The 22738-nt window shown below is 39.8% G+C and overlaps 1 long non-coding RNA gene across 2 annotated transcripts; it reads right to left on the bottom strand.

Annotated features, from left to right (window-relative positions):
• Positions 1 to 4946: 4946 nt before the first annotated feature.
• LOC100706446 (uncharacterized) lies at positions 4947 to 6772 on the bottom strand. 2 transcript variants are annotated; one of them, XR_003217785.1, is made up of 5 exons: positions 6419 to 6772; positions 5762 to 5897; positions 5416 to 5606; positions 5210 to 5311; positions 4947 to 5067 (listed from the first exon to the last, which is right to left on the bottom strand). It is a non-coding gene; the product is annotated as an uncharacterized LOC100706446 (long non-coding RNA). The 2 variants fall into 2 exon arrangements; XR_003217784.1 differs by having other exon boundaries at positions 5416 to 5603.
• Between the last annotated feature and the right edge of the window lie 15966 nt (positions 6773 to 22738).

Raw genomic sequence — 22738 nt, 5'->3', positions numbered from 1 at the left:
GCTAATGAACTGCTAATTTCTGATCACTTGCTTCTTTCTTTCAATTGCAAAATTACCTTTTCAATAACCAAGAGCCCTCGTACCATTTCTTTTCAGAATATTAAGAAAATCAATCCTGAGAACCTTTCTTTTGCTTTCTCTAGTCATTTGCATTTTCATAACCTGCTCACCCAATAGCACTTGGTTTTCTATTATAACTCTAGTCTCAACAGTATTCTAAACTCTGTATCATTCTCTCAGTCAGCACCCTGGTTTACAGGTGAACTAAGGCTTCTGAAAGCAAAAAGTCAAAGGCTTGAATGCCTCTATAAGAAAACTTACTATTCATAAGGAAATGTTTAAAAATTATATTTTGTATTATAAGGAATGTATTAATCAAACAAAATCTGCTTATTACTCCACCATTATCTGTTCAAATGAAGATACAACCAAGATATTATTTTCACTGTTCAACTTGTCTTTCACGTTACCAGATTTTTTATGTGAACACCTTTACTCATTTCCTTCTGTTTTTCTCTAATGTTATATTTCATTGAGAAATTTCACAAAATACACCAAGACCTGGTTTGTGATGTTCCATGTAGCTCTTCCTTTGCAATTCAACTTCCTTTGCAACATCACACTGTTTTTCTGCTTTCCAACTTCCCTCTGTTGCTGATATTTCAAATCTCATCTGTAAGTTAAAACCTTCTACTTGTCAGCTAGACACCATCCCTACTTCCTCTCATATCTGCTATCGTCTATTCTTCACTTATCACTGGGAACTGTTCCTGCTCCCTTCAAAGTTGCTGTCATCGTGTGAATATTGAAAACAAAATTCACACAGGCAGTTCTTCTAAGCTGTTAAGTGCTCTATCTATCATTCATAGACATTCAGACTCCGATGGATGAATTGTAGAGTTAGTATCTTAGTAACATGGGGTTTGTATTTGCCCTATAGTATTTGGCATGCAGACTGGGATCAAACGACCAACCTTCTGGTTGGTGGCTGTTAAGGGATTTTAGGATTTTAGGATTTTTATTATGTTATGCTTAAAAGTACATTTCATTATCTAGATGTGTTTGCTCTTTTAGTATTCAGCTTAAATGGGGAAGTTACGCTCTGTGCAGACTCAACAGGAAGTCTGCACGCAGCACAGTTCTATTTTATCTCTTCCTGTATGTCTCTGAGAATGCTATAAATAAAGGCTGACAACTACTGCAGGGTGCGAGTCTCCATGAGTCTCACCCGTGTACACGCTAACCTGTCTGAGTGTCTTTATTCTGACCTGAGTTGCAATACAGGAAAACTCCTGACATTTCTTGGTCCTTCGAGCAAGATGGGACACAACACTTTTGTGTGACCCCACAGGAAAACCTCATCGAGTCCTGACGTCGTGAGAAGCCCGCGCTGAAGTCTGTCGACAGCTCCTGTCCAGGTACAGGATAAAGACCAGAAGCGTGAATTCGGGTTCTGGCCAGCGTTCTTAAAAGTGGTCCACAACGGTGGGGGTCGATGAGGGGGACCTGACAACCCAGCAATTAATCAGCAACCAGGTGAATATTGACACTCTGAAACACGTTGTGAAAAATCGTAGTAGGCTCGCCCGAGAGGGGCTGGTAGCATTTTAAACTAAAATAGAGCTCGTCTGGGACTGGTAGCTCCCCCGTAGTGGGTAAAGTAGGCTCGCCCGAGAGGGGCTGGTAGCATTTTAAAATAAAATAGAGCTCGTCTGGGACTGGTAGCTCCCCCGTATTGGGTAAAGGTAGCGCGCGTATAAAGGTATTGTTGTTGTTTTATTTTTGTTGGTAGAATAAGTTGATTTTACAGCACAATAAGGAGGCTGAACTATTCCACTAATTTGTTTACTGTTGGCCACCCAAGTACTGGTGAAAAGAGAGAAAAAAGTGTTTCATCACGTAAAGCTGACACCGCTTTCAAGAATAGCTTGAAAGTAGAAGGCCGTGTCAACTACCTCTCTCGATTCTCGTGCCAGAGAAGGTGCCGCAGTTGTGTATTTGTAAAGGATTATAATGGGTAACGAAGCTTCAAAACTCACTGCTGACGAACAGTGGTTAGAGAAAAAATGTCCAGGCGCCGGACAAATTAGTGCATGTAGATGAAGAAATCCTAAAAAACTAAATGTCCCACATGGGAGGGAAAATGTAGCCCCTCCGCATTGACTAAATTATAAGAAACCCTCCAAGCAGAAATAAATACTGAAAAGGATGCTAAAAAGCGTACACAAGAGTTGTAATATTTTAAAGCATGGAAAGAGGAATGAAGTGGAATAAACAAAAGGTTAAATTAAAGTAGAGCTTATCTAATGTATTCAAACCGATAATAGAAAGGATAACAACCTGTAAATTGGTAAACTCTAAGAAGATGTAAATGACAACAAACACTTGCAATGAAGAAAGCAGCTTATACTCAATTATTATGAACGCAAAGCCTTGATGCCATAGGCAATTTGTTTGGTTTTTGTTTGTTTGTTTTGTAAGTTTGGAAAACAAATTTGTGATCATACTCGTGGATCACAGTGACACATAATGTTTAGGCATATGATTTGTTGATGCCTAGTTTTAGAGCTGTGAGCTATGAACTGTAAGCAATGCAGTTTGACACATGCCAGACAACTTTCCTATGTAGGCATTTTGCTTTCACAGTCACGCATCAGAATTGAGAAGTGTGGACAGTTAAACCCCAGCACACTTCTCCCTACTTTGCAAGATGGTGGCGCACACTGCTGTATGCTGTATCACGCGCTGATATTTACAGCACCCCACAGGCTGGTTTCGTTAATATCTTTGTAGACGGTTCAGCGTCCAAAAGTAGCCTTGGGCGGAACTGTGTAGGTCAGGGGTCCCCAATCCCAGTCCATGAGGGCCGGTGTCCCTGCAGGTTTTAGATGTGTCCTTGATCCATCACAGCTGATTTAAATGGATAAATTACCTTCTTAACATGTCTAGCAGCAGCACAACAAACTACAGACACATTAATGTCTGACACCTCAATGCAAATACCACTTGATGTGCTTATAAATGAACGAAGAGCCGCACCAACTACAGAACAAAGGAGATGGTTAGAATGTGGAGCACAGCTAGAAAATGATCTGATGACTTGTAATGGCAAACCGATACTACCAAAGTCCCTACGCAAATCAGCAGCGTTATTGACACACGGTTTCAATTATGTGTCAACAGGAGGGAGGGGTGGTAGATAAAATTTCGGAAATTTGTCAGAACATGCATGATTTGCCAAAAACATAATGCGCATAATGCACACCACCTCATCCTTTTCATACAATCCACATGGATTTTACTGAGCTAAATGAATGCCAAGGCTCAAAATACGCTCTAGTGATTATAGACATATTCTCAAAATGGCCAGAAATCTATCCAGTAAAAAAAGCAGACGCCATCTCAGTAGCAGAACGTCTGTGCAACCATTTCATTCCAACATATGACACCACCCACAAAGTGCCGGACTAGTGGAAAGAACTAACGGCACAACCGGGAGACCATGGCCTGAGTGTATAGGCCTGGTAAAAATGTGGATGAGACTGACACAAAGTTCTCAGAAACTCACACCTTTTGAAATTATTCACGGTAGACCATTTCCACTACCAATCACAAGTGAGCCCATAGATAAGTCAATAAGAGAAACTACACTAGCCGAATGGATGACTAAATTACTTGAAAATAGAGAGATTGTTCTAAACAACCAACTGCCGAGTGACATCTCTCCAGTGTCTTGCAGGTTGAAACCAGGTGATTGGATCCTGATCAAAGTACTCCAAAGGAAAATTGGAGTTCACCTTATCAAGTGCTACTCACCACACCTACTGCCTGCAAAATAGCAGAAAGACCGTCCTGGATTCATCAAAGCCACTGCAAAAAAGTGAGTGACAACCTAAACCAGGGGTCCCCAATCTCAGTCCACGAGGGCCGGTGTCCCTGCAGGTTTTAGATGTGTCCTTGATCCATCACAGCTGATTTAAATGGATAAATTACCTTCTCAACATGTCTTGAAGTTCTCCAGAGGCCTGGTAATGAGCTAATCATGTGATTCAGGTGTGTTGACCCAGGGTGAGATCTAAAACCTGCAGGGACACCGGCCCTCGTGGACTGAGATTGGGGACCCCTGACCTAAACGTTTAGACGCCGACACCCCTAACTCCTGGTGATCTATTGGTGGAGGGAGGGCTGATCGGGTACACCCCGCCCTCTTCTTCTTGCCGGCAGTCTACTCATCAGAGGTCACAGGTGTGTCTGGTCATCATGAAGACACTCGTCCTCCTAGTGGCTAATGTTGCACTCCTGGTGAGTTTATTAACACTCACCCGAAAGAAAAAAGATGAACAACACCACCTGCAGACAAGATGGACACATGACAACTCACATCTTCGTGACATGACACAAGACCACATTCACCCATGGATGAACAACGTATGGTATCGATATATACATGACAGCACACCCAGAAAAGACTGCTATGTTTGCTCCTATATGCCCCCAACGACACAGTACGCCACCACAAGCAGTCCATTAAACCGTCTACAGGGTCAAACATTCAGAGAATTCAAACAGCAGTAAAAAATAGCTGGACACTGAAAAACTTAAAGCAATGTGTGACGCAATAAAAGGAAGCAGCGCAGTATATTCACTGAATTATCATCAATTACAAAAGAGAAAAACGACGATTTCTAAGGATTATTTGCTTAATTGCGGTTAAGAGTGTGGCTGGTAAAGATGGAAACATACAGAATGTAAACTGTGTGAGTTTGTTGAACTTTGTTAGTAACAAATGAGGTAAAAAACAAAACAAAACAAACCAGACAAAACACAGAAAGAGGCTCTCAGTATTCATTAATAATTAGAAAGCATCTAAACATTCTGGTCGTGGATTTTTACAGTTTTAGTTCTGCTCGCTGTCATTATTATAATCATCATGATCAATGGCGAGGTCCTGAGGTGGGCGGGGCTGTCTCTGGTGATGAAACCATGAAGGAACAGCGTCTGGCATGTGTTGATGAAACATCCCAGTACACTGGTTTAGTCTCCTCTCCAGCTGTTGGACATTTGACACTTCAACATTAAGGGGAAGAAGAAGAAACAGTGTTAGGTCAGGTGACCACATGGTTTCTAAAATAACTGACAGGAAGTAACCAGGCCGTTAGAAATGGATATCATGTGTTTATAATTACTGTAGTTAAATAACTCTACTTACCAAAAGCAAAGCTGCTGAATGTTGCAGGAACATGCTCATGTGTGGTGGTCATTCAATGCTGCTCCTGCAGGTTACACAGTCCAAGACTGATATCCTGCCCATCTGAGAGTTTGAAAACACACATGCAAAGATTTAATTGTATTACAGTCAAAGTGGGATGTTCGATTTTGTCCTTTAAAAATGTTTGTGTATTTGAAAGCACTAACATTTAAGGATGACTCGGATCGTCTCTCTCTAAGAGTATCGCCTTTGAAAGCGAAGACAAGTGTATCCACTGATCCACGTCACTTTACCTGGATGATGACTCCTCTCTCCCTCACTCAGAAACTGGAGATTTACTTACATCATTACAAAAACATCAAAAACTTCTCCCTTTGATTCCATTTCTCCATTCCTGCTGAACATCAGGCAACAAATATCACAGTAAATCACAGTAAAATGTAAAGCACATATTTTCTCTGCTTTGTCTAACCTCTGCAGAGCCTCTGTCAAGAAAAACAAATCTGTAAGCATAAAACAAATATACATTTCATAACACGTCACTGGACAAACCTCGGTCAGTTGATTTCCTCTGTGCAGTGCAGACGAGCATCAGTCAGCAAGTCAAGGTGGTGAGATGGACTCGTGCCCTTGGTGACTCTGCTAGTTCTTCTGAGGAAACACCACCGTCTCTCCACACCATCACCATCTCTGAGCATATATATATATATATATATATATATATATATATATACACACACACACATATATATATATATACATATGTATATATTTCATTTAACAATTGCAACTGAAAGAAATTAAATATTGAACAAAAATATATTGTCACATTCTGCATTCTCAAATACAAATTTCGCAAAGTAAATTTTTAATTAACAGAAAAAATATGAATTACAAAAAATAATTGTATATTATTAAAATATTATGCAACTGTGACCAAAGTCTGAATCTTCATTACAGTACTGTGGACTTACTGCTTGTATAAGAGTGATAAACTTCAGGGGAGATCATGATGACAGAAAACTGTAAACAACACTCTGAAGCTTCTTTTCTTGTTCCTGTGACCTCAGCACGCTGACAGACTTGAAGTTGCTAAAGATTTTAAAAAGTGATAATTATAGGGAAGAAACTTCTCTTTTTCATCCGTTTAATCAAACATTTGATGCCTCAGCTGTCTCAGTCCTATAGCATTCTGCAACTACAACTAACCTGAGGAGGCTTGGATTTGGCTGCAGGTGCCCCTGTACATCCTTCTCAGCAGCACACATGTGGGTACCATTTAATCACACTTCTTCCTGAGCTTTGCTTCATCACAAGACTAAAGGTGGCATCCCATGTCACAGTCTTATCATCATCCAATTGGAGAAGAAACATTTACAGGCCTCCTGGTTTTGTTTTCTGATCCTGCAAAAAGACTGAGGACAACAAAGCCCAGAGAACACGAGATACACAACATCCAACATTCAGACTCAACAGCCTCCATAAATGAAGAGCACCAGGTTGGTCCAGTTATACTAGATATGAGCATGCTTCACATTACTGTGTATGAATAATAATCAAGAGACAAACTTTGAAGATGCAGAGCATGGTGTCGCATCATCAGACTGTAAACAAACATCCACCAGGCTTCTTTGTTGGCAGAGGTGATGATTCTCCCATCAGGGATCAGTAGAGTGTATTAACCTGTGATATAAGCAGCAGTCAGTGAAATATTACTGTTTCAGATAAGAAATCCAGCACATAAAGCCAGGGTGGGAGGGATCTCTGCAAACTGACTTACCTCTGCAAGTGTGAGGCTGTTCCTCCAGCCTCAACAAAAGTCTGACTCTCCAGTCACAGACAAACAAAAAAACTCCAGCTGGGAGATAGAAAACGCTGTCTGGGTCTTTGAGGGATGTTGCTGGTCAGAGTCCCACATTAGCAGAGTGCTGCTTGGTCCCACTGACCCATGTGGACAGTGACTGTGGAGAACTGTTCTGGCAAACGGAAAAGAGAATTAAAATGACAAAAAGCCAAACAGGATTTCCACAAAGACTCTCTTAGAATCAGCAATCAGAAAATCATTGGTTCATATTACAATTAAATATGAACAGGCTCCTTAAATGTAAGCAGTTAAGATCTGATTTGATTTACATTCTTCACACAGCACATGTGTCCAGGCTGTCAGGTAAACATAGAATTAATCTCAGGTAACATGACTCAGAGTAGAGATTCAGTAAGAAAGATTGCCAGCTCTAATATTATTACCACACCAACAGCTCAGATTTTTAGAAGTATTTAAACAAATGTCTTCTGAATATTCAATTCAGGTTCACAGTGGGGGGGGGTGTATCATGGAATTTTGTAAATAAAGTCTGCAACACAGAAAGAGCTGTGATCAAGCTATTTATTACTGCGCGCAGGAGAGCCAACACACATCAAACATCACAGTTCACAGTCATGTCAGCTCTGCCACAGAAGTCGTGCTCCCACTCCTTTGTGCATTCCAAGGAAGAGGGAGGAAGTTACAAACTGATCATACCACACTGCACGCGTCTCGTTATGAAACCTAACGGATCAATGGTTAAGCTCTTTTGTGCCCTTGGCCTTATCAGCACCTGTAAAGGGAGTTGTTTTCTCAAACTGCTGACGCTGAAGTAAGTTCATCTAGTTTTAGAAACTTTCACTGAACAGTCTATAACAGTGTCACAACTAAGCATATGCATAAGCACTTAAATATGTAATATTTAAAGAAATTAGGTTACTGCTGAACTGTATATAACCACCATCCTTAACATTGTAGTAATTATCATTCATCAGAGCGTTTATTGAAGCTGCTGACATCATGTTATAATTTGTATTACAGGGGTTATCATAATCAAATATTAACATGTTTATTACAGGTGCAGTTATAACTACTTTAAAATGATTGAGTTAAATATATATATCAAAACTCATATGCTGAGTATATTGTTACAGTACAATAGTAGCTGAGCAAAGGCCTGAATGTATTCAGCTTCTTGTGGCATTTGAGTTTGCTTAGTTACAGGTGACCGAAGGATGTCCAGTCCATGGTGACCTCAAAGGCCTGAGATCATCACCATATTCGGAAGAGTATGCCACAAGGAGGAACTTCTGTGTTTGCATTTAATTCTTAAAATACATGAATGTTCTGTACGTGCAAATTATGTGCTTGTAAACGCAAGAAGGGGCGTTACAATACCCTGATGTTATAAAAGCAATCTAGAGTGTATTTTGGGCAGAGATGTACAACTGTTTTGCAGTTTACACCTCTCCACGCTGCGTGCATTAAAATCAATTGTTTGACCGACCTCTTCTGGACTATCATTGTTTTACTCTCATCCTCAATTTCGAACTCGTAACATTTGGTGCATTGGCCGAGGTTGAGTAGAGAGAGTTGGAGGTTGAGACCGAGAGGGTCCAAGGTGCTCAAACAGGCAGACACGAGTCAGTGGTCGAAGTGAGTGGACATAAGCCGGCTTATTCAAAGGTAAGGCACTACCTGTTGAATTATTTCCAAACAGTGCTGAATTGATTCTGACAAAATTGAAAGTCTACTCACTGAAAATTACTGGTAAAGGTCTGTTTTGATTTTGGTGAAAATCTCATGAGAACTGAAGTTGAAGTAATGGTAATGTAAGGTTAAGTGACAGTACTGATTAAAGGAATGCAGTTGGACTGCTAAGTAAAGAGAATTTAAAGCAGTTTGACTGCTAAGAGGATTTAGAAATAGGTAATTGGTGAAGTTTGTGACATTAAAGTCTCAATTGAATATAAAGCCGGGCTTGGACACCAATATAGTTGGTTTTGTGGTTTTGTGGGGTGTCTTCAAAATAATTAAATTGTATAGAACGGGACTCTGGGAGTCTAACAAGTGCATTGTTCGGAGGTGACGCTCCCAATTTCCTGGGGACGCTCAGGATTTTCCTTTGGAAGGGATAGTTCGATTGGCAATCGTGGACAACTGAGGACGGTCCAAAATAGCTACTGACTAGGTCAGTTTACCGTCCGGGGCGGTGGTTTGCACTTTTTTGGTCAGTAGAAACCCGGTTTCGGGCGTGAAACTTTAACTTAAAATTTCGAGAAAGCCTTGGCTGTGAGATGCCACAAATAGAGCTTCAGGGAAAGTTTGGGTTGGTTAACGCTTTTAAATTCAGTTAGGGCACTAGCAATCGGGCCACTGTCGGGGACGGGATAATGGCTTAATTGATGACAAAAAACTCAGGGAGTTTATCGGTCGGACCGTTAATTTAAAAATTGTCTAAATTGTGTAGGTTTTGAAATGAGAGGCCTAAAATCTGTGCAGTTGTAATCATAGGACGTCTGTGTAAATATATTAAGAGACTTGTTTGAGTCTGTGAGTCAGGCTGGTATTATTTTTAGATTGTGTGTGTGTGTGAAAATGCAAATAAGGCAGCTGAGAGGTGCATAGAGTATGAGGAAGTTAATAGAGACTGCTACACATGGCTGATGTCTGTATTTAAGACGCTGGTTTTGTTTATTACAATATGTAAGTAAAGTTTTATTTCTTGTCATGACTGTATGACTTTTTGCTGGGTTTTGAGATAGGATACATAAACTGTTGATACTTAAGACCGTTACCTGGGTTCTGAGAACTGAAATTGAATTTGAGATAATTTAATTAATAAAAATGTCTGTAAGCGATGTGTGTTTTGGGGTGTCGAAGTGAGATGTTTTAGGATTTTTAGATGGGTTTTGTTTCAGTTTGAGATAATATATACAGTTACATTTTCTGTGTGTGTGTTGTTGAGTGACAACATGCGCAGTTTAAATTGGGCGCTGTTCCTTCCTCTTTTTAGTTTTAAAACACAAAGGCTGTGAGATTAAAATTACTGTGAGTAACGGTTTGACTTTTGACTAGGGAAATAATATGCTTACTTTTGGGTCTATGAAGATATTTGACTTTGAGTGATGTTATGAGAGGTTGAGTTTATTTTTCTGATTGAAAACACATAAGTATATGCACTTAGTACACCCACTCAAGAAATTATTGTGTGACTGATGCTACAAAACTGACCTAAAGAATGGTGATGTGTGTGGAGAAGTGTTAGTTGCCCTGATGTGTGAAAGAGCGCTATTTAAATGTGTGTGAGTGAAATGAAGGCATATTATTTGTAGATAAAGATTTAGTAGGGATACGGATTATTTGTAGACTGTGAAATTAAAAGGAAGTCTCTGCAGAAGCTGTAGAAACAGGAAACCGTGTGTGTGTGTGGGACAGGAAATGCATGCCCATAAAAGGGAAGCTCACGGTGATAAGTGTGCACCCAGAGTAGAGAGAGAGATTTAACTCTGGGCAGATGAAGCAAAAGGGAGGTTTTAAGATAAAAAATGAATATGATACTAATTATATGATTTAGTGTGCCAATACAGGTGGACTCTCTCAACATTGGAGCCTTGAGTTCAGCAGCAGAAAAGTAGATTAAAAGAATTGGGAGAAAATAAGCCAGTCTTTGGCTCGAAATTGTGCAGCTTGAGCTCTCACTTTGTCCTTGACCCCGAGAAGAAACGCAAAGGACAGTCAATTTCCTGATGAAGACCGATAGAACATCGTGGACGTGAAGAAGTAACGGAGGCTAAAAGACAGTGCAGGCGAAAGCAGTAACACTGACGACGACTGATGAGTCCAGCAGCATGACAGAAAGCACGAGATGCAACATGCATGCTGGTGAAGAACAGCGTGATATGTCTGCTTGAAGGCACTGACTGTCATATTTGCCAAGCTTGGAGCAATCTTGGAAGAAAAGACTGAAAAGATGAATGGAGAAGAAAACAGAGCAAATGAAAATAAGAGTGAAGGAAGAGGAAATACTGAAAGATCAAAACAGTGAAGAAACAGACTGTGTTTGCTGGGGATCTGAAGCCCGAACAGGACACTGTGAATGGAAAAGGACCAGTGAGAGATGAAGCTGGACGAGTTTGACTGCGAGAAGATAGGAGATGATTGGATTGAAATTGAACCCTGAACTCGTGATAGTTTAGGGATGTCCACCACAACAAAGAGGTAAACAATACAAAAGGTAAAGATAATCAAAATAACTGACATCTATATTAATGAATAGAAAACACACATATACAAATTGTTACATGTGAGATTATTTTCGAAACGATTCAGAAGTGAGATTGAATGTTGAGCTCAGCGAAAAGATGCATAAATTAAATATGAATACATGAAAATGCAATGAATACATAAGGATGCAATGAAGAAGCAGCTTACACTTAATTAAGATGATCACCTGGCATGCAATGAAGAAAACAGCTTACACTGCATTTACATGACCACATAACGCAAGGAAGAACACGCTTACATACATGACATAATTGGTATTTTTGACTAGAAAAAGAGAAATGGGTCGTTTAGGCGTCCGTGATAATAATGAAAATGTTTTAGTTTGTTATTTTCAGGAGTAAAGCAGACCCCGACCAATTCTCCAGATGCAGGAGTCTGAAGAAATTACAGGTTAACATGAATGGATATGTTAAGGCAAGTTTCTGGTTGAATTGTTTACAGTGTCCAGGAACCTGACAGCAAGCCCTAACTGGTGGCGGAAGATCAGGAGGGCTGTTATTTAAGGTGGGGAAGTAAAATTTGGGTTAGTGATTGGGGGGCGGAGAAAACTGACTCTTTAACTGGAGAATGGGAAAGTGTCTGTGAGACTGTGAAGCCATATATGCAAAATAGCACACACAAACATACGCAATGAAGATCGGCTTGCTAATTGTATGAGTGATAGAATGGTGTGAATGTTTAATAAAGTGATTAAAAGTAGTTTACAGGGTGACTTATGAGTGCTCTTGCACTGATTGATCATAAAAAAGGGATTAATATAGGAAGAAATTGACAATAATTAAATAATGTGATGAAGTGTAATAATGTATTTCGTTTGCCAAGTTAAGTTGTTGAGATGTGACTCAGTATGAAAATTAGTTAGGGAGCTTATGTGACTGATGACAGAGGAGGTTGCTGTGTGTGTGCTTGAGGCCTTAGAGGAGAAGTAGACTGTTACGAGGTGAAAATTTGATTAAGAGGTTTATAAATTAGTGTTGACATATTGTGAGAACGTGCTTATATGTTAGGTTGAATGTGAGTTTGGTAAAGTGCTTAAAGGGGGATGTTGTGTACAAAACGGTGAAGCTTTTTACGTTTTGGGTGTGTTGTATGGGTGAAATTTAAGATTGTTGAAGATTTTTGAGGTTGTTGTTTTATTTTTAAAGAGGGAGTTTTAATAAACATGGACATGTTTAAGGGGTTTTGTAACAGTGCACTTATAAAGAAAAAACCTGTCAGGTGATTTTGTTTGGTACTTTGATGAGCTAATACTCAGCTCTCTCTTTTTTCTTATTTTTGTTCTAAGCAGGCCTGCAAAAGAAAACAATGCATAACGGCGCCGACAATAGTCTCAGGAGAACAAAAAGTAAGGTGACCTTTTCCGAATTACAATGGGTCAGATTGTGGGTCCCTGTCTAAAAGGATTGCAGCGAGCCAATCCAGTCCAAAAGTATAAAGAAATATTTTCCTAGAAACAACTAAAAAGAAAATAAATGATTATATAAATAAACTGAGTTTGCAGGAAGTGGAAAATCTGATTATTTGTGCGGACGTTTACCACTACCAGATGTTAATGCGTGTGAGTGAATGTGTGGGAATGGACAGGTGAATGGACGGACCAGGCAGACCATAGGTTGGACCGACTGGACACTGACAAAAGACTGGACTAAGGTTGGACACATGACTGATAATTGTTCTGTTTTAACTTTTCTTTTATAACACAGGTGGGATCATAAGTGGAGAAAGTGAGTATAAAAGGTGATGTTCTGGTTAACACACAGGCTTTTGTTTGTAGGACGTTTCAAGGATGCAGGCTGTGGATGGAGCCAAGAAAGGATTTGACATGATGATTAATTTGATTTCATTCCTTAAACACAGGTTTGAAGCTCCGGAGCATTTATACATAATGTGATAGGACTAAACTTTTCTTTTAATTGCCTAACCTGAGTGAAGGATTTTGAGTTTGTAACACATGAGATGTGTCACAAAAAGGGGGGTGTTAATATATGCGATTAGCTACATGAAATGTGCTCTTTTAGGGTTACTAAGCAAATGTCTACGTGACCTTTACCTAATAACCTTTGTGAGGATAAACTTGTTTACCGACTTGCTCTCTTGTAGAACATACAGACTTAGGAAAGGGGAACCTCAGCTCTGAGTTCTGAGAATAACTCTGTTAAGTTGACAGGAAACACGTCGAGACAGCCATATTGGGCAAATGTGTCAGAGCTTGTAATTAAATGTGGGACTTGAAAAGAGGAAGCAAATTTGGTACAGGACGTACTTGAGATGATCAGATGAGAGAAGGGGAAGGTCAGGAATAGTTTAAACTAAGATTGAGAAAGTAAATGGGGTAAAAGGGGGTGTAGCTTCAGGGCAGCTCACAGCCCGGCGTAAACGCAAGGTGCTGTTACACAGCTTAAGTTATTTGGTTGATTTATTTTATGACAAAATAATAAGGAAATATTAAAAATATACAACACGTTGAGGAGATCTCTTTTGTTATATTTTAGTGTTTAACATGGAAGATGCCTCTCTGGAGCTTCTCTCCTGATGCTACTCCACCAAAAGAAGTTTATTTATAGAGACTATGTCAGCTCCCAAACAGACAACAACAAACCAAGACTAGCAAAAAACAATGTAAATATAAATAATAAGAAATAAAGAACAATACAGAATCCAAATCTGAACCGAAGAACAAAATAGTGAAATGTGGATTATTAAATATTATGTCTCTCTGTTAAAAGAAGTCTCTGTTAGCTCACGCCAAGCGGTCGCAGCAGATGGCTGCCCGTACCTGAGCATGGTTCTGTCGGAGGGTTATTCCTGTTAAAAGGGAGTTTTTCCTTCCCACCGTTGCCGAGGTGCTTGCTCAGTAGGGGGTCACAAGATTGTTGGGTTTTTCTCTGTATATATGAAATATTTTTAATGTGTATCTGCTCATTATCTTGTTTTATGTACTTTAATAATGAAGGCTTGTAGAGGCCAGTTTTTACTCACAAACAAGTGCTCAGCCAGACTGAAAAACAGGAAGCTTTAGTGCACAAGGCATATTAATAAATATAGACACAAAAAGAGGAACTCCCCATATAAACAACGTTGAAAATGTGTGAAGTATAAAGTACCGAAATAACACTATATAAGTCACAGATGATGATTCTAATGTTAGAGAGCTCTTGCAACTGGCGTGTGAGCTGTGCAGAGGTCGCTCGTAAGACAGGCACTTATGTAGGTTAGCATAAGGTTGAGTCCAACAGAAGCAAGGCACCCTAAATGTGCACAGCATGCAGCAGGGGTGGCCAAAATAATATACGAAACAGCACATGTAGGGAGAGAACACTCACTAAAAGTTCTGACTAACATAGTGTGGTGGCTTATGTGAACTTGCAGGCGTTCACTATGACATCATTAGCACAACAGAGACTGAGTAAAGTTTTAGATGCTCGAAATCTGACACTTACACATGAAGGAATCAATATGGCAGATTTAATGGGATTAGGAGGACCTAATTATTGTACTAAGAAAGCAGAACTTGAAGGGAAAGTCAGGGAAGATTTAAAAGCAGGACCTGTTGGGATTGGGGATTTAGAGATTTTTTATTGCTATCATATAATCTGCCTTAGGATGACTGCATTAATAACATGTTGTACAGTATTATTTTATGTTTGTCATAACAGTGATGTCTCTATTTACAGGTTGAGTTCATTTTATACACAGTGCATAACTGTGCTTGTTTAGAGTTGATGTTCCGTCCAAAAGGGTTTTAAGCTTCACTGGTGAGAGTGTCCAGGTGATACATGTTGAGGGAAGATGAGAACATAGCAGGTTAATTGCACGCACGCTTACAAACACACATGATTTATATATAGGCCAGGCCAAAGGCCTGGATTTGATGCAGCTTTCAACTTTAAAGCTCCTAACTTGTAGGAATGGCGTGGAGTGTAATGAATGAATGCAAAACATGCTTACAGACACAAACATGACAGGGGTTTATTTTACAGGGTAAAGGTGGACCACAGGTTGCTTTGTTTCTGCTTAGCAACTACTGAGGTAAAAGGTGTTAAAGATAAATATGCAATAAGTGAACAGGAAACATGTGAGGGTGAGCTGGGTGAAACAAAACGTTGTAGATAATGGAAACTTGTCTAACTGGCATTAACAGTAACTTTTGCATGTTATGTATATGCTTGAAGCCAAAAGAGGCGTAAATCCAGATAGAAAACTTTGAAGTGTGCTTTTTAGCGGAGATTTAGGCTGATATGGGGATGGTGTGCATTTTACTCGGGTTGTGTTTAATAAGACTAAAAGCGTTGCTCACACACATAAAGAGTATTGAGATTAAATAAAGTTAATATAATGGATAGAGCCCAGAACATGATAATATATAAGTGAAATCAAATGCAATGTTTGATTTCACTTTTATTGGGAAACAATCAGGCTAGAAATGTGAGTAACCTATGTTTAAACTGTGAAAACACTCTCCACATACTTTGAAACTGTGCAACTCTGAGTGGGCAATGCAATCGAGCAACTGTTACATATCTGCATCAAACTAGCCAACATAGACTCACCACCACATGATGCAGGATGTTGCCCTGCAGCGGGGGCAGAAAATAATCTGCAAATCAGGGATGTTATGTTGATTATCATATGCTTATTTATGTACACACACACACACATGCACACACACAGAAGGGGAAATTTCAAAACAAAACAAAAAACAACTTCCCTTATCCTGTCAAGCGCAGGAGCAAAATAAAAATCTCTTTGGGCTCTGTTAAAAATTTCTTTAGTAAAAGTGTAAAAGGCCAAACCTAAGAGGTTGGGCAACCCGGAAAGTCCCTCCAGTATCAGGAGTTAATAGTCAGGAAACATTTCTCACATTAACGCCTTATATCTGAAAAACCATTGACTGATAGATGTAGATTGATATACAAGTGCACATACGTACATCCACATGTGAATTTAGACATTAAACGTGTAGACGCATGTACACACAGATTGGCAAACAGGTACAGAGTCTAACTGAAGAGCTTAACAAAGCAGACGTGGCAGTAGGGTTTGTCGTTTTGCCTGATATGATCTGGTGTTTATTACTAGACCACCTAGAGGACAGGAGGTTATTGTCTGATTTGCCGAGTCAGGGGGCGGCTAGAGAGGGTAAGAGCGACACAGTGGACTTGGTAATGGTGGTTTCGGCGCCCATGGTGCCATTAATGGAAGTAGAGGTGACAGAGTGGGTCGAGTGGTGACACAAGACACAGTATAGTGACCTCTTGTGGGCAAGAGGTCAAGAGAGGGGATTGTAATATTTAAAGAAATTAGGTTACTGCTGAACTGTATATAACCACCATCCTTAACATTGTAGTAATTATCATTCATCAGAGCGTTTATTGAAGCTGCTGACATCATGTTATAATATGTATTATAGGGGTTATCATAATCAAATATTAACATGTTTATTACAGGTGCAGTTATAACTACTTTAAAATGATTGAGTTAAATATATATGTATCATAACTCATATGCTGAGTATATTGGTACAGTAAAATAGTAGCTGAGCAAAGGCCTGAATGTATTCAGCTTCTTGTGGCATTTGAGTTTGCTTAGTTACAGGTGACCGAAGGATGTCCAGCCCATGGTGACCTCAAAGGCCTGAGATCATCACCATATTCGGAAGAGTATGCCACAAGGAGGAACTTCTGTGTTTGCATTTAAATCTTAAAATACATGAATGTTCTGTACATGCAAATTATGTGCTTGTGAACGCAAGAAGGGGCGTTACAATACCCTGATGTTATAAAAGCAATCTAGAGTGTATTTTGGGCAGAGATGTACAACTGTTTTGCAGTTTACACCTCTCCACGCTGCGTGCATTAAAATCAATTGTTTGACCGACCTCTTCTGGACTATCATTGTTTTACTCTCATCCTCAATTTCGAACCCGTAACAAATACTTTAAATGAGAATAGAAAATTTCTATTACAGGAGCAAGAGCCTGTCCCAGTAGTCACAGGTAGAGCACACCTGGACAGGTACCAGTCTGTCAGAGGACTAACAGAGAGACAGACATCAGAGTAACACATCGATTTAAAATTAATGTAAGCTTGCTGCAGCTGTATGTATGAACATGTGTTCCTGTGCTCACAGTCCACCTCTCAGGAACCTGCAGTTCATTTTAAGTCTACTTTAAACAGACCTCACAAAAGGCTGATGTGGCTGGATCAGTAGTTTGATTTAAGTACGATACCTTTGGCCAGGGATTAATCTGGTACATCGCTTCACTGCAGTCTTACATATTATCCCCACACCTGAATAAAAAATATTGACATTTACAAATAACAGATTCAGCTGATGCAGCCTGACTCAATCCTAGATGTTCAGCACACACAGAGACACAGAGGGACTGTTTAAAGTTTAGTGTTAACCTGAGTCACTGATCATTTACAGTATTACAGAGTCTGTCAGTCTTTGCATGATGTCCACGTCACTGTAAGTTTCTAGCTGACTCTCAGGTGTGACAGGTGTGCCAGCAGGAAAGAGTCATAATAACCTGCATCCTGAGGTTTGTCCTGCAGGATTAAAGGAGCCAGGTTTGTTCACACAGCTAGGATTGTATTTTACACTGACCCTGGGTCAGTATAAGTATCATACAGTTTAAACGAAGCACTAAACTTGCACATATTTATTACAGATGCATTGAAGCTAATCGGGATATTTACTGTCAATCTGTGGCTGCGATTAATCACTTTACTGGAAACTTTATTAACTAGTAACTTCATCAGTCATGACAGAAGCTAATATTTCTGTGCCAACATCGTTTAAACAGTAACAGCTTTACTACAATATAAGCTAACGTTTACACCGTAACTTTAAGCTAGCACCATAAAGACGGTAAAACACGTAATAATATCTACAAATGCATCTTAAAGCTGTTATATTAGCACTCGGTGTATTACTAACATAACCACATTAACATTATTGACACTCGCTGACTTTTAATAGTCATTCTATAAATGCTGTCCGGTTAAATGGTCTTACCTGTAAACACTGCTGTATCCACCGGATTCCAGCCAGAGTGGATTCTGGAGTCTTCCCACGCTCCTGTTACTGATCCTCCATCTGAATGGATGAGAACAAGCTTCTGAACAATCTAGCAGGTGGATGGCCCACATCTATGGGACTGATTTCTGCTAATAACGCCCATTGTATGGACTGATAACAGCCGAAGCGGGTGAATAAAGTCACCCGGTCGCTAGCTGTGCCATTACCCAGCATACACCTCTCCCTCCATAAATGCAAAAGTAATAGCCTATAATTAATTCATCTGCTGTATCTGCTGTTTCTCAGGTAGTTGCTTACATTATATAATATCAAGGGCGTAGATTTGGTTTTGGCATTGGTGGGGACGGGTGTTTCAACCACCGAACCCTGCCCTGTTTCTTTTTTCTTTTCCTTTTTGTCTTTGCTTCTTGATAAAACAGAAGAAATATACTTGCCTACATACGCTATTCTACATGCTATTAAACCATTTAAAATTACAATTCATAGTTTTATATGTGAATTATATAATGTTAAATTACTATTAAACAAATGACTGACTGATGAAGTATTTTAGACTTTAGTTTATTTCAGCCATATTCCACATAAATCAGGTATCATACAAAAATAAAAATAGCTTCAAATACAGTCAAGACAATAAAAGAATATGACTTTAAGGCCTTATATGTGGGATGGAGCGATTTCGCAGGTCTTTCCTCCCCACTGCTGTCAGACTCCACAACAAAGACTTTTGCAGCTGATCAAACACACACATGTGCAATAAGACGTTGTAAGTTGTATTTTTAATCAGTTGTATATGACATTTGTATTCTATTTGTATCCTAATGTATATTTTATTCTATTTTATTCTACTATTTTATTCTATTCTGTACAGTTGTGTACAGTATATTATTCTTATTGTATTCTAATTTTTGCTATATTACTTTGCACTGTCCACTTTCTGCTGTGACAAAACGAAAGGTAATCTTATCTTATCTTAACACGATTACTTCAGTTATAGTACACCAACTTCTCTTATAAATTAGCACTAAGGGAACACTAAATGAACTGGTGGTTTTTGTCGATAAAACTCATCTAAGATGACCACAAAATTATTATTCTGTGCTTGATGTGCCTCACCTTTGGCCCTGGCTCCTCCCCTCTGACTGCACTAGGACATATTGCCTCTTGATAAAATAACACATTGATTCGTGCCATATAAAAAGCGAGACATGTCAATTCAGATTCTTTGTCAAATCTACACTAATCAATCAATTTACATCAGCAGCCTAACAATTGTAGTGCAAACTGCACTACAAGGTGGAATATTTGCAAAATCATGACTACCTCATGATATTTTGTCTCAAAAATTAACCCTATGAATATGTCAGTGCCACTAGGATGACATTATTGTGTCACCAACATTTTAACGTTAGACATATAATTTTAACAGCCTCTGTAAACTAATATCCTGGCTTGCTCGAGGCTGCCGTTTTTCCTGACAGTTTCAATCAAAATTAGAAATGTTGCTCTGAGACTGAGAGAACTAATAGTGCTGCTTGTTGTGCAGTTAGTTTCCAAAACACGTAATTCATGGTTACACACTATTTTAGACTGATGTGGGCCAAAGCCTAGCATAGCTTGTAACGTTATTATGACGGACACATTTTATGAGTGAGCTTGGCTTTAAGTGACTTACAGGTTTCTTTGAAAAATACTTTCTTATATGCACGTTCTTCCTCTTTGCTACCGTCCTCCTCTCAGCGCAGGTTTGCCGCTGCTGAAACTAAACAGAGCTCCCTGAAAGGTTCAGCCAATCACATTGGCCATATTTGTCACATGAGATCGGACTCCAGGAGAGAACGTAATTTAACTCTTTCTGCACCGCTGGGTGACTGAGACGCTGACAGATCTTTTTTTTTCTTTCTATCGGGTTTGTTGTTGTTTTTTTACAAGAAGCAATCAAATTATTGGTGGGGACATGTCCCCTCCGTCCATGCCAAATCGACGCCCTTGTATAATATATTGTGTTCAGTACACGTCACTACAATGTGATTTCGGAAATATATAAATATACGAACAACAGGCTCTTGCGCGGAAATCTCTTTTCGTGGATAAACAACGATTAGGGAGCGCTATAGTATTCAATAGGAAGACCCTGCACGTCAATTCTCGACGCGAGGGGGGTACCCTGCGCGTCCATAAGTGAAGCAGAGGGAGCCTGACCATGCGTCACACATTTGACGAGTTGGGAGTGAGAACGTGTTGGCTCTGCCAGCAGCCGTAAATCACTACAGAGGGTGGTGAAGGCAGCAGAGCACGAGGCTTCCTGCCATTCAGGACATTTATCTTCAACGATGCCTCTGCAAAGCACACAGCATCATCAAGGACCACAGCCACCCAGCACATCAGCTCCTCTCCTTGTTACCATCTGGCAGACGTTACAGGAGTCTGTCTGCTTGGACTACAAGACTTAAAAACAGTTTTTACCACCAAGCCATACGACACCTCAACCACAACACTGAAACACACACAACACAGGACTCAGAAGCTACCCTGCAGCTTCACAAGTACTCTGTTTAATCTGCACTGGTCACTTCACTTTATTGTTATTGTAATTTATATTTAAAAAGTGCAATACTGTAATTTTCTGCTGCTCATTCCTGTGCAATATCCCATCTGCCCTCCCGTCATATTTCTTTTCAAGATTTTCTTATTTAATCACTAGTGTACATATATTTATATTTATAGATACATATATATTTAGTCATCTTTTCTCTTTTACCATGTCTCTCTAATATTTTGCTCTTTACTATTTTTCTATTTATTTTTTTATTATTTTATTTTATTTTACTTTATTTTATTATATTTTCTCCTACTGTATCATGCTGCTGAGTGACTGCTGCTCGTCAAACACATTTCATTGCAATGTTGACCCTGTGCTAACTTGCATATGACAAATAAACTGAAAACTGAACGGCGCTGTCACAGTTCTCTCTCTCATGAATTGTCTGGTTCCAGCGGTGGCTCTGTGCTAGACAACCCATCACTAGCTTTTTCCAGTTTTTTCCACTGGTTACCAGTACGTCGTAGAATCCACTTCCAGATCTTGTTGTTTGTCTTTAAATCTCTGAATGGATTGGCTCCATCTTGTCTCTCTTTAACAAAAATAATCCAAGTCGAGCCCTCAGGTCTGCAGATAAGTAGCTTCTGACCAGAACTAGCCGTAAAAACAGAGGTGAGCTTTATCGATCGCTGCAAACTCTGGAACAGTCGCCCTTCACATCAGGTCTTCACCAACACTCGACATTTTTGAAACCTGGTTGGAAACACATTTGTACTCTGTAGCTTTCAATTGTGACGAGTCTTTATAGTAATTACTGTGTATGTTTCCTATTTTATCTCTACTCTGTGCAGCACTTTGGCTCAACCTGTTTTTAAATGTGCGGATAAATAAATGTAGATTTCTTTGAATAAAACAGTGGAGCCGAGCTTTGAGCCGTCCTCAGTGTGTAACAGTGTGTGTATGAGAGCCATGTAATGTCCATGTGTGCATGCTGACTGTGCTGCTCTGACCCCCCTCCTCCTTTCAGGGTGGAGCCTGCTGGAGTCCGATGGTTGAGACCAGGTCTGAGGAAGTGTAAGTGTGTTTTTAATGGGATTCATGAAAACAAAGCAGCACACATTCAACCATCTTCATCATGTCAGGAGTCATCATCAAAGTGTCAATCAATGAACAGATGATGGATCAATAACTGCAGCTGGATTGTGTTTGTTCTCTCCATCAGATTCCTGTCAACTCACAATCGACACAAACACAGTGAACACAAAGCTCCAACTGTCTGACAACAACAGGAAGGTGACAGGTGTGAAGGAGGTTCAGTCATATCCTGATCATCCAGACAGATTTGATCGTCCTCAGCGGCTGTGTAGAGATGGTCTGACTGGTCGCTGTTACTGGGAGGTTGAGTGGAGAGGAGGGGTTGAGATATCAGTGAGTTACAGAAGCATCGGAAGGAAAGGACACAGTGAGTTTGGATGGAATGATCAGGCCTGGAGTCTGGAGTGCTCTGATGATGGTCCTCATTCTGTCTGGCACAATAAGATAAAAACACCCATCTCCTCCTCCTCCTCTGTCTCTAACAGAGTAGCAGTGTATGTGGACTGTCCTGCTGGCACTCTGTCCTTCTACAGAGTCTCCTCTGACACTCTGATCCACCTCCACACCTTCAACACCACATTCACTCAAACTCTTTATCCTGGGTTTTGGGTGGGTCGTGGTTCCTCAGTGTCCCTGTGCTGAGTGGAGTGTAAAGAGTGTCTCCTGTTAGAGAAACACTCTGACTGTTGAACAGATAGTTCAGTCTGTACATGTCTGTCTCTTTCACTCACAAACACGTTTTCACATTCATGGATTC

This window comes from Oreochromis niloticus, unplaced genomic scaffold (assembly GCF_001858045.2).
Source record: "Oreochromis niloticus isolate F11D_XX unplaced genomic scaffold, O_niloticus_UMD_NMBU tig00002388_pilon, whole genome shotgun sequence".
In the NCBI taxonomy this organism is placed as follows: Eukaryota; Metazoa; Chordata; class Actinopteri; order Cichliformes; family Cichlidae; genus Oreochromis; species Oreochromis niloticus.
The sequence above is the reverse complement of the archived record's forward strand: the minus strand, read 5'-3'. Positions and strand labels throughout refer to the sequence as shown.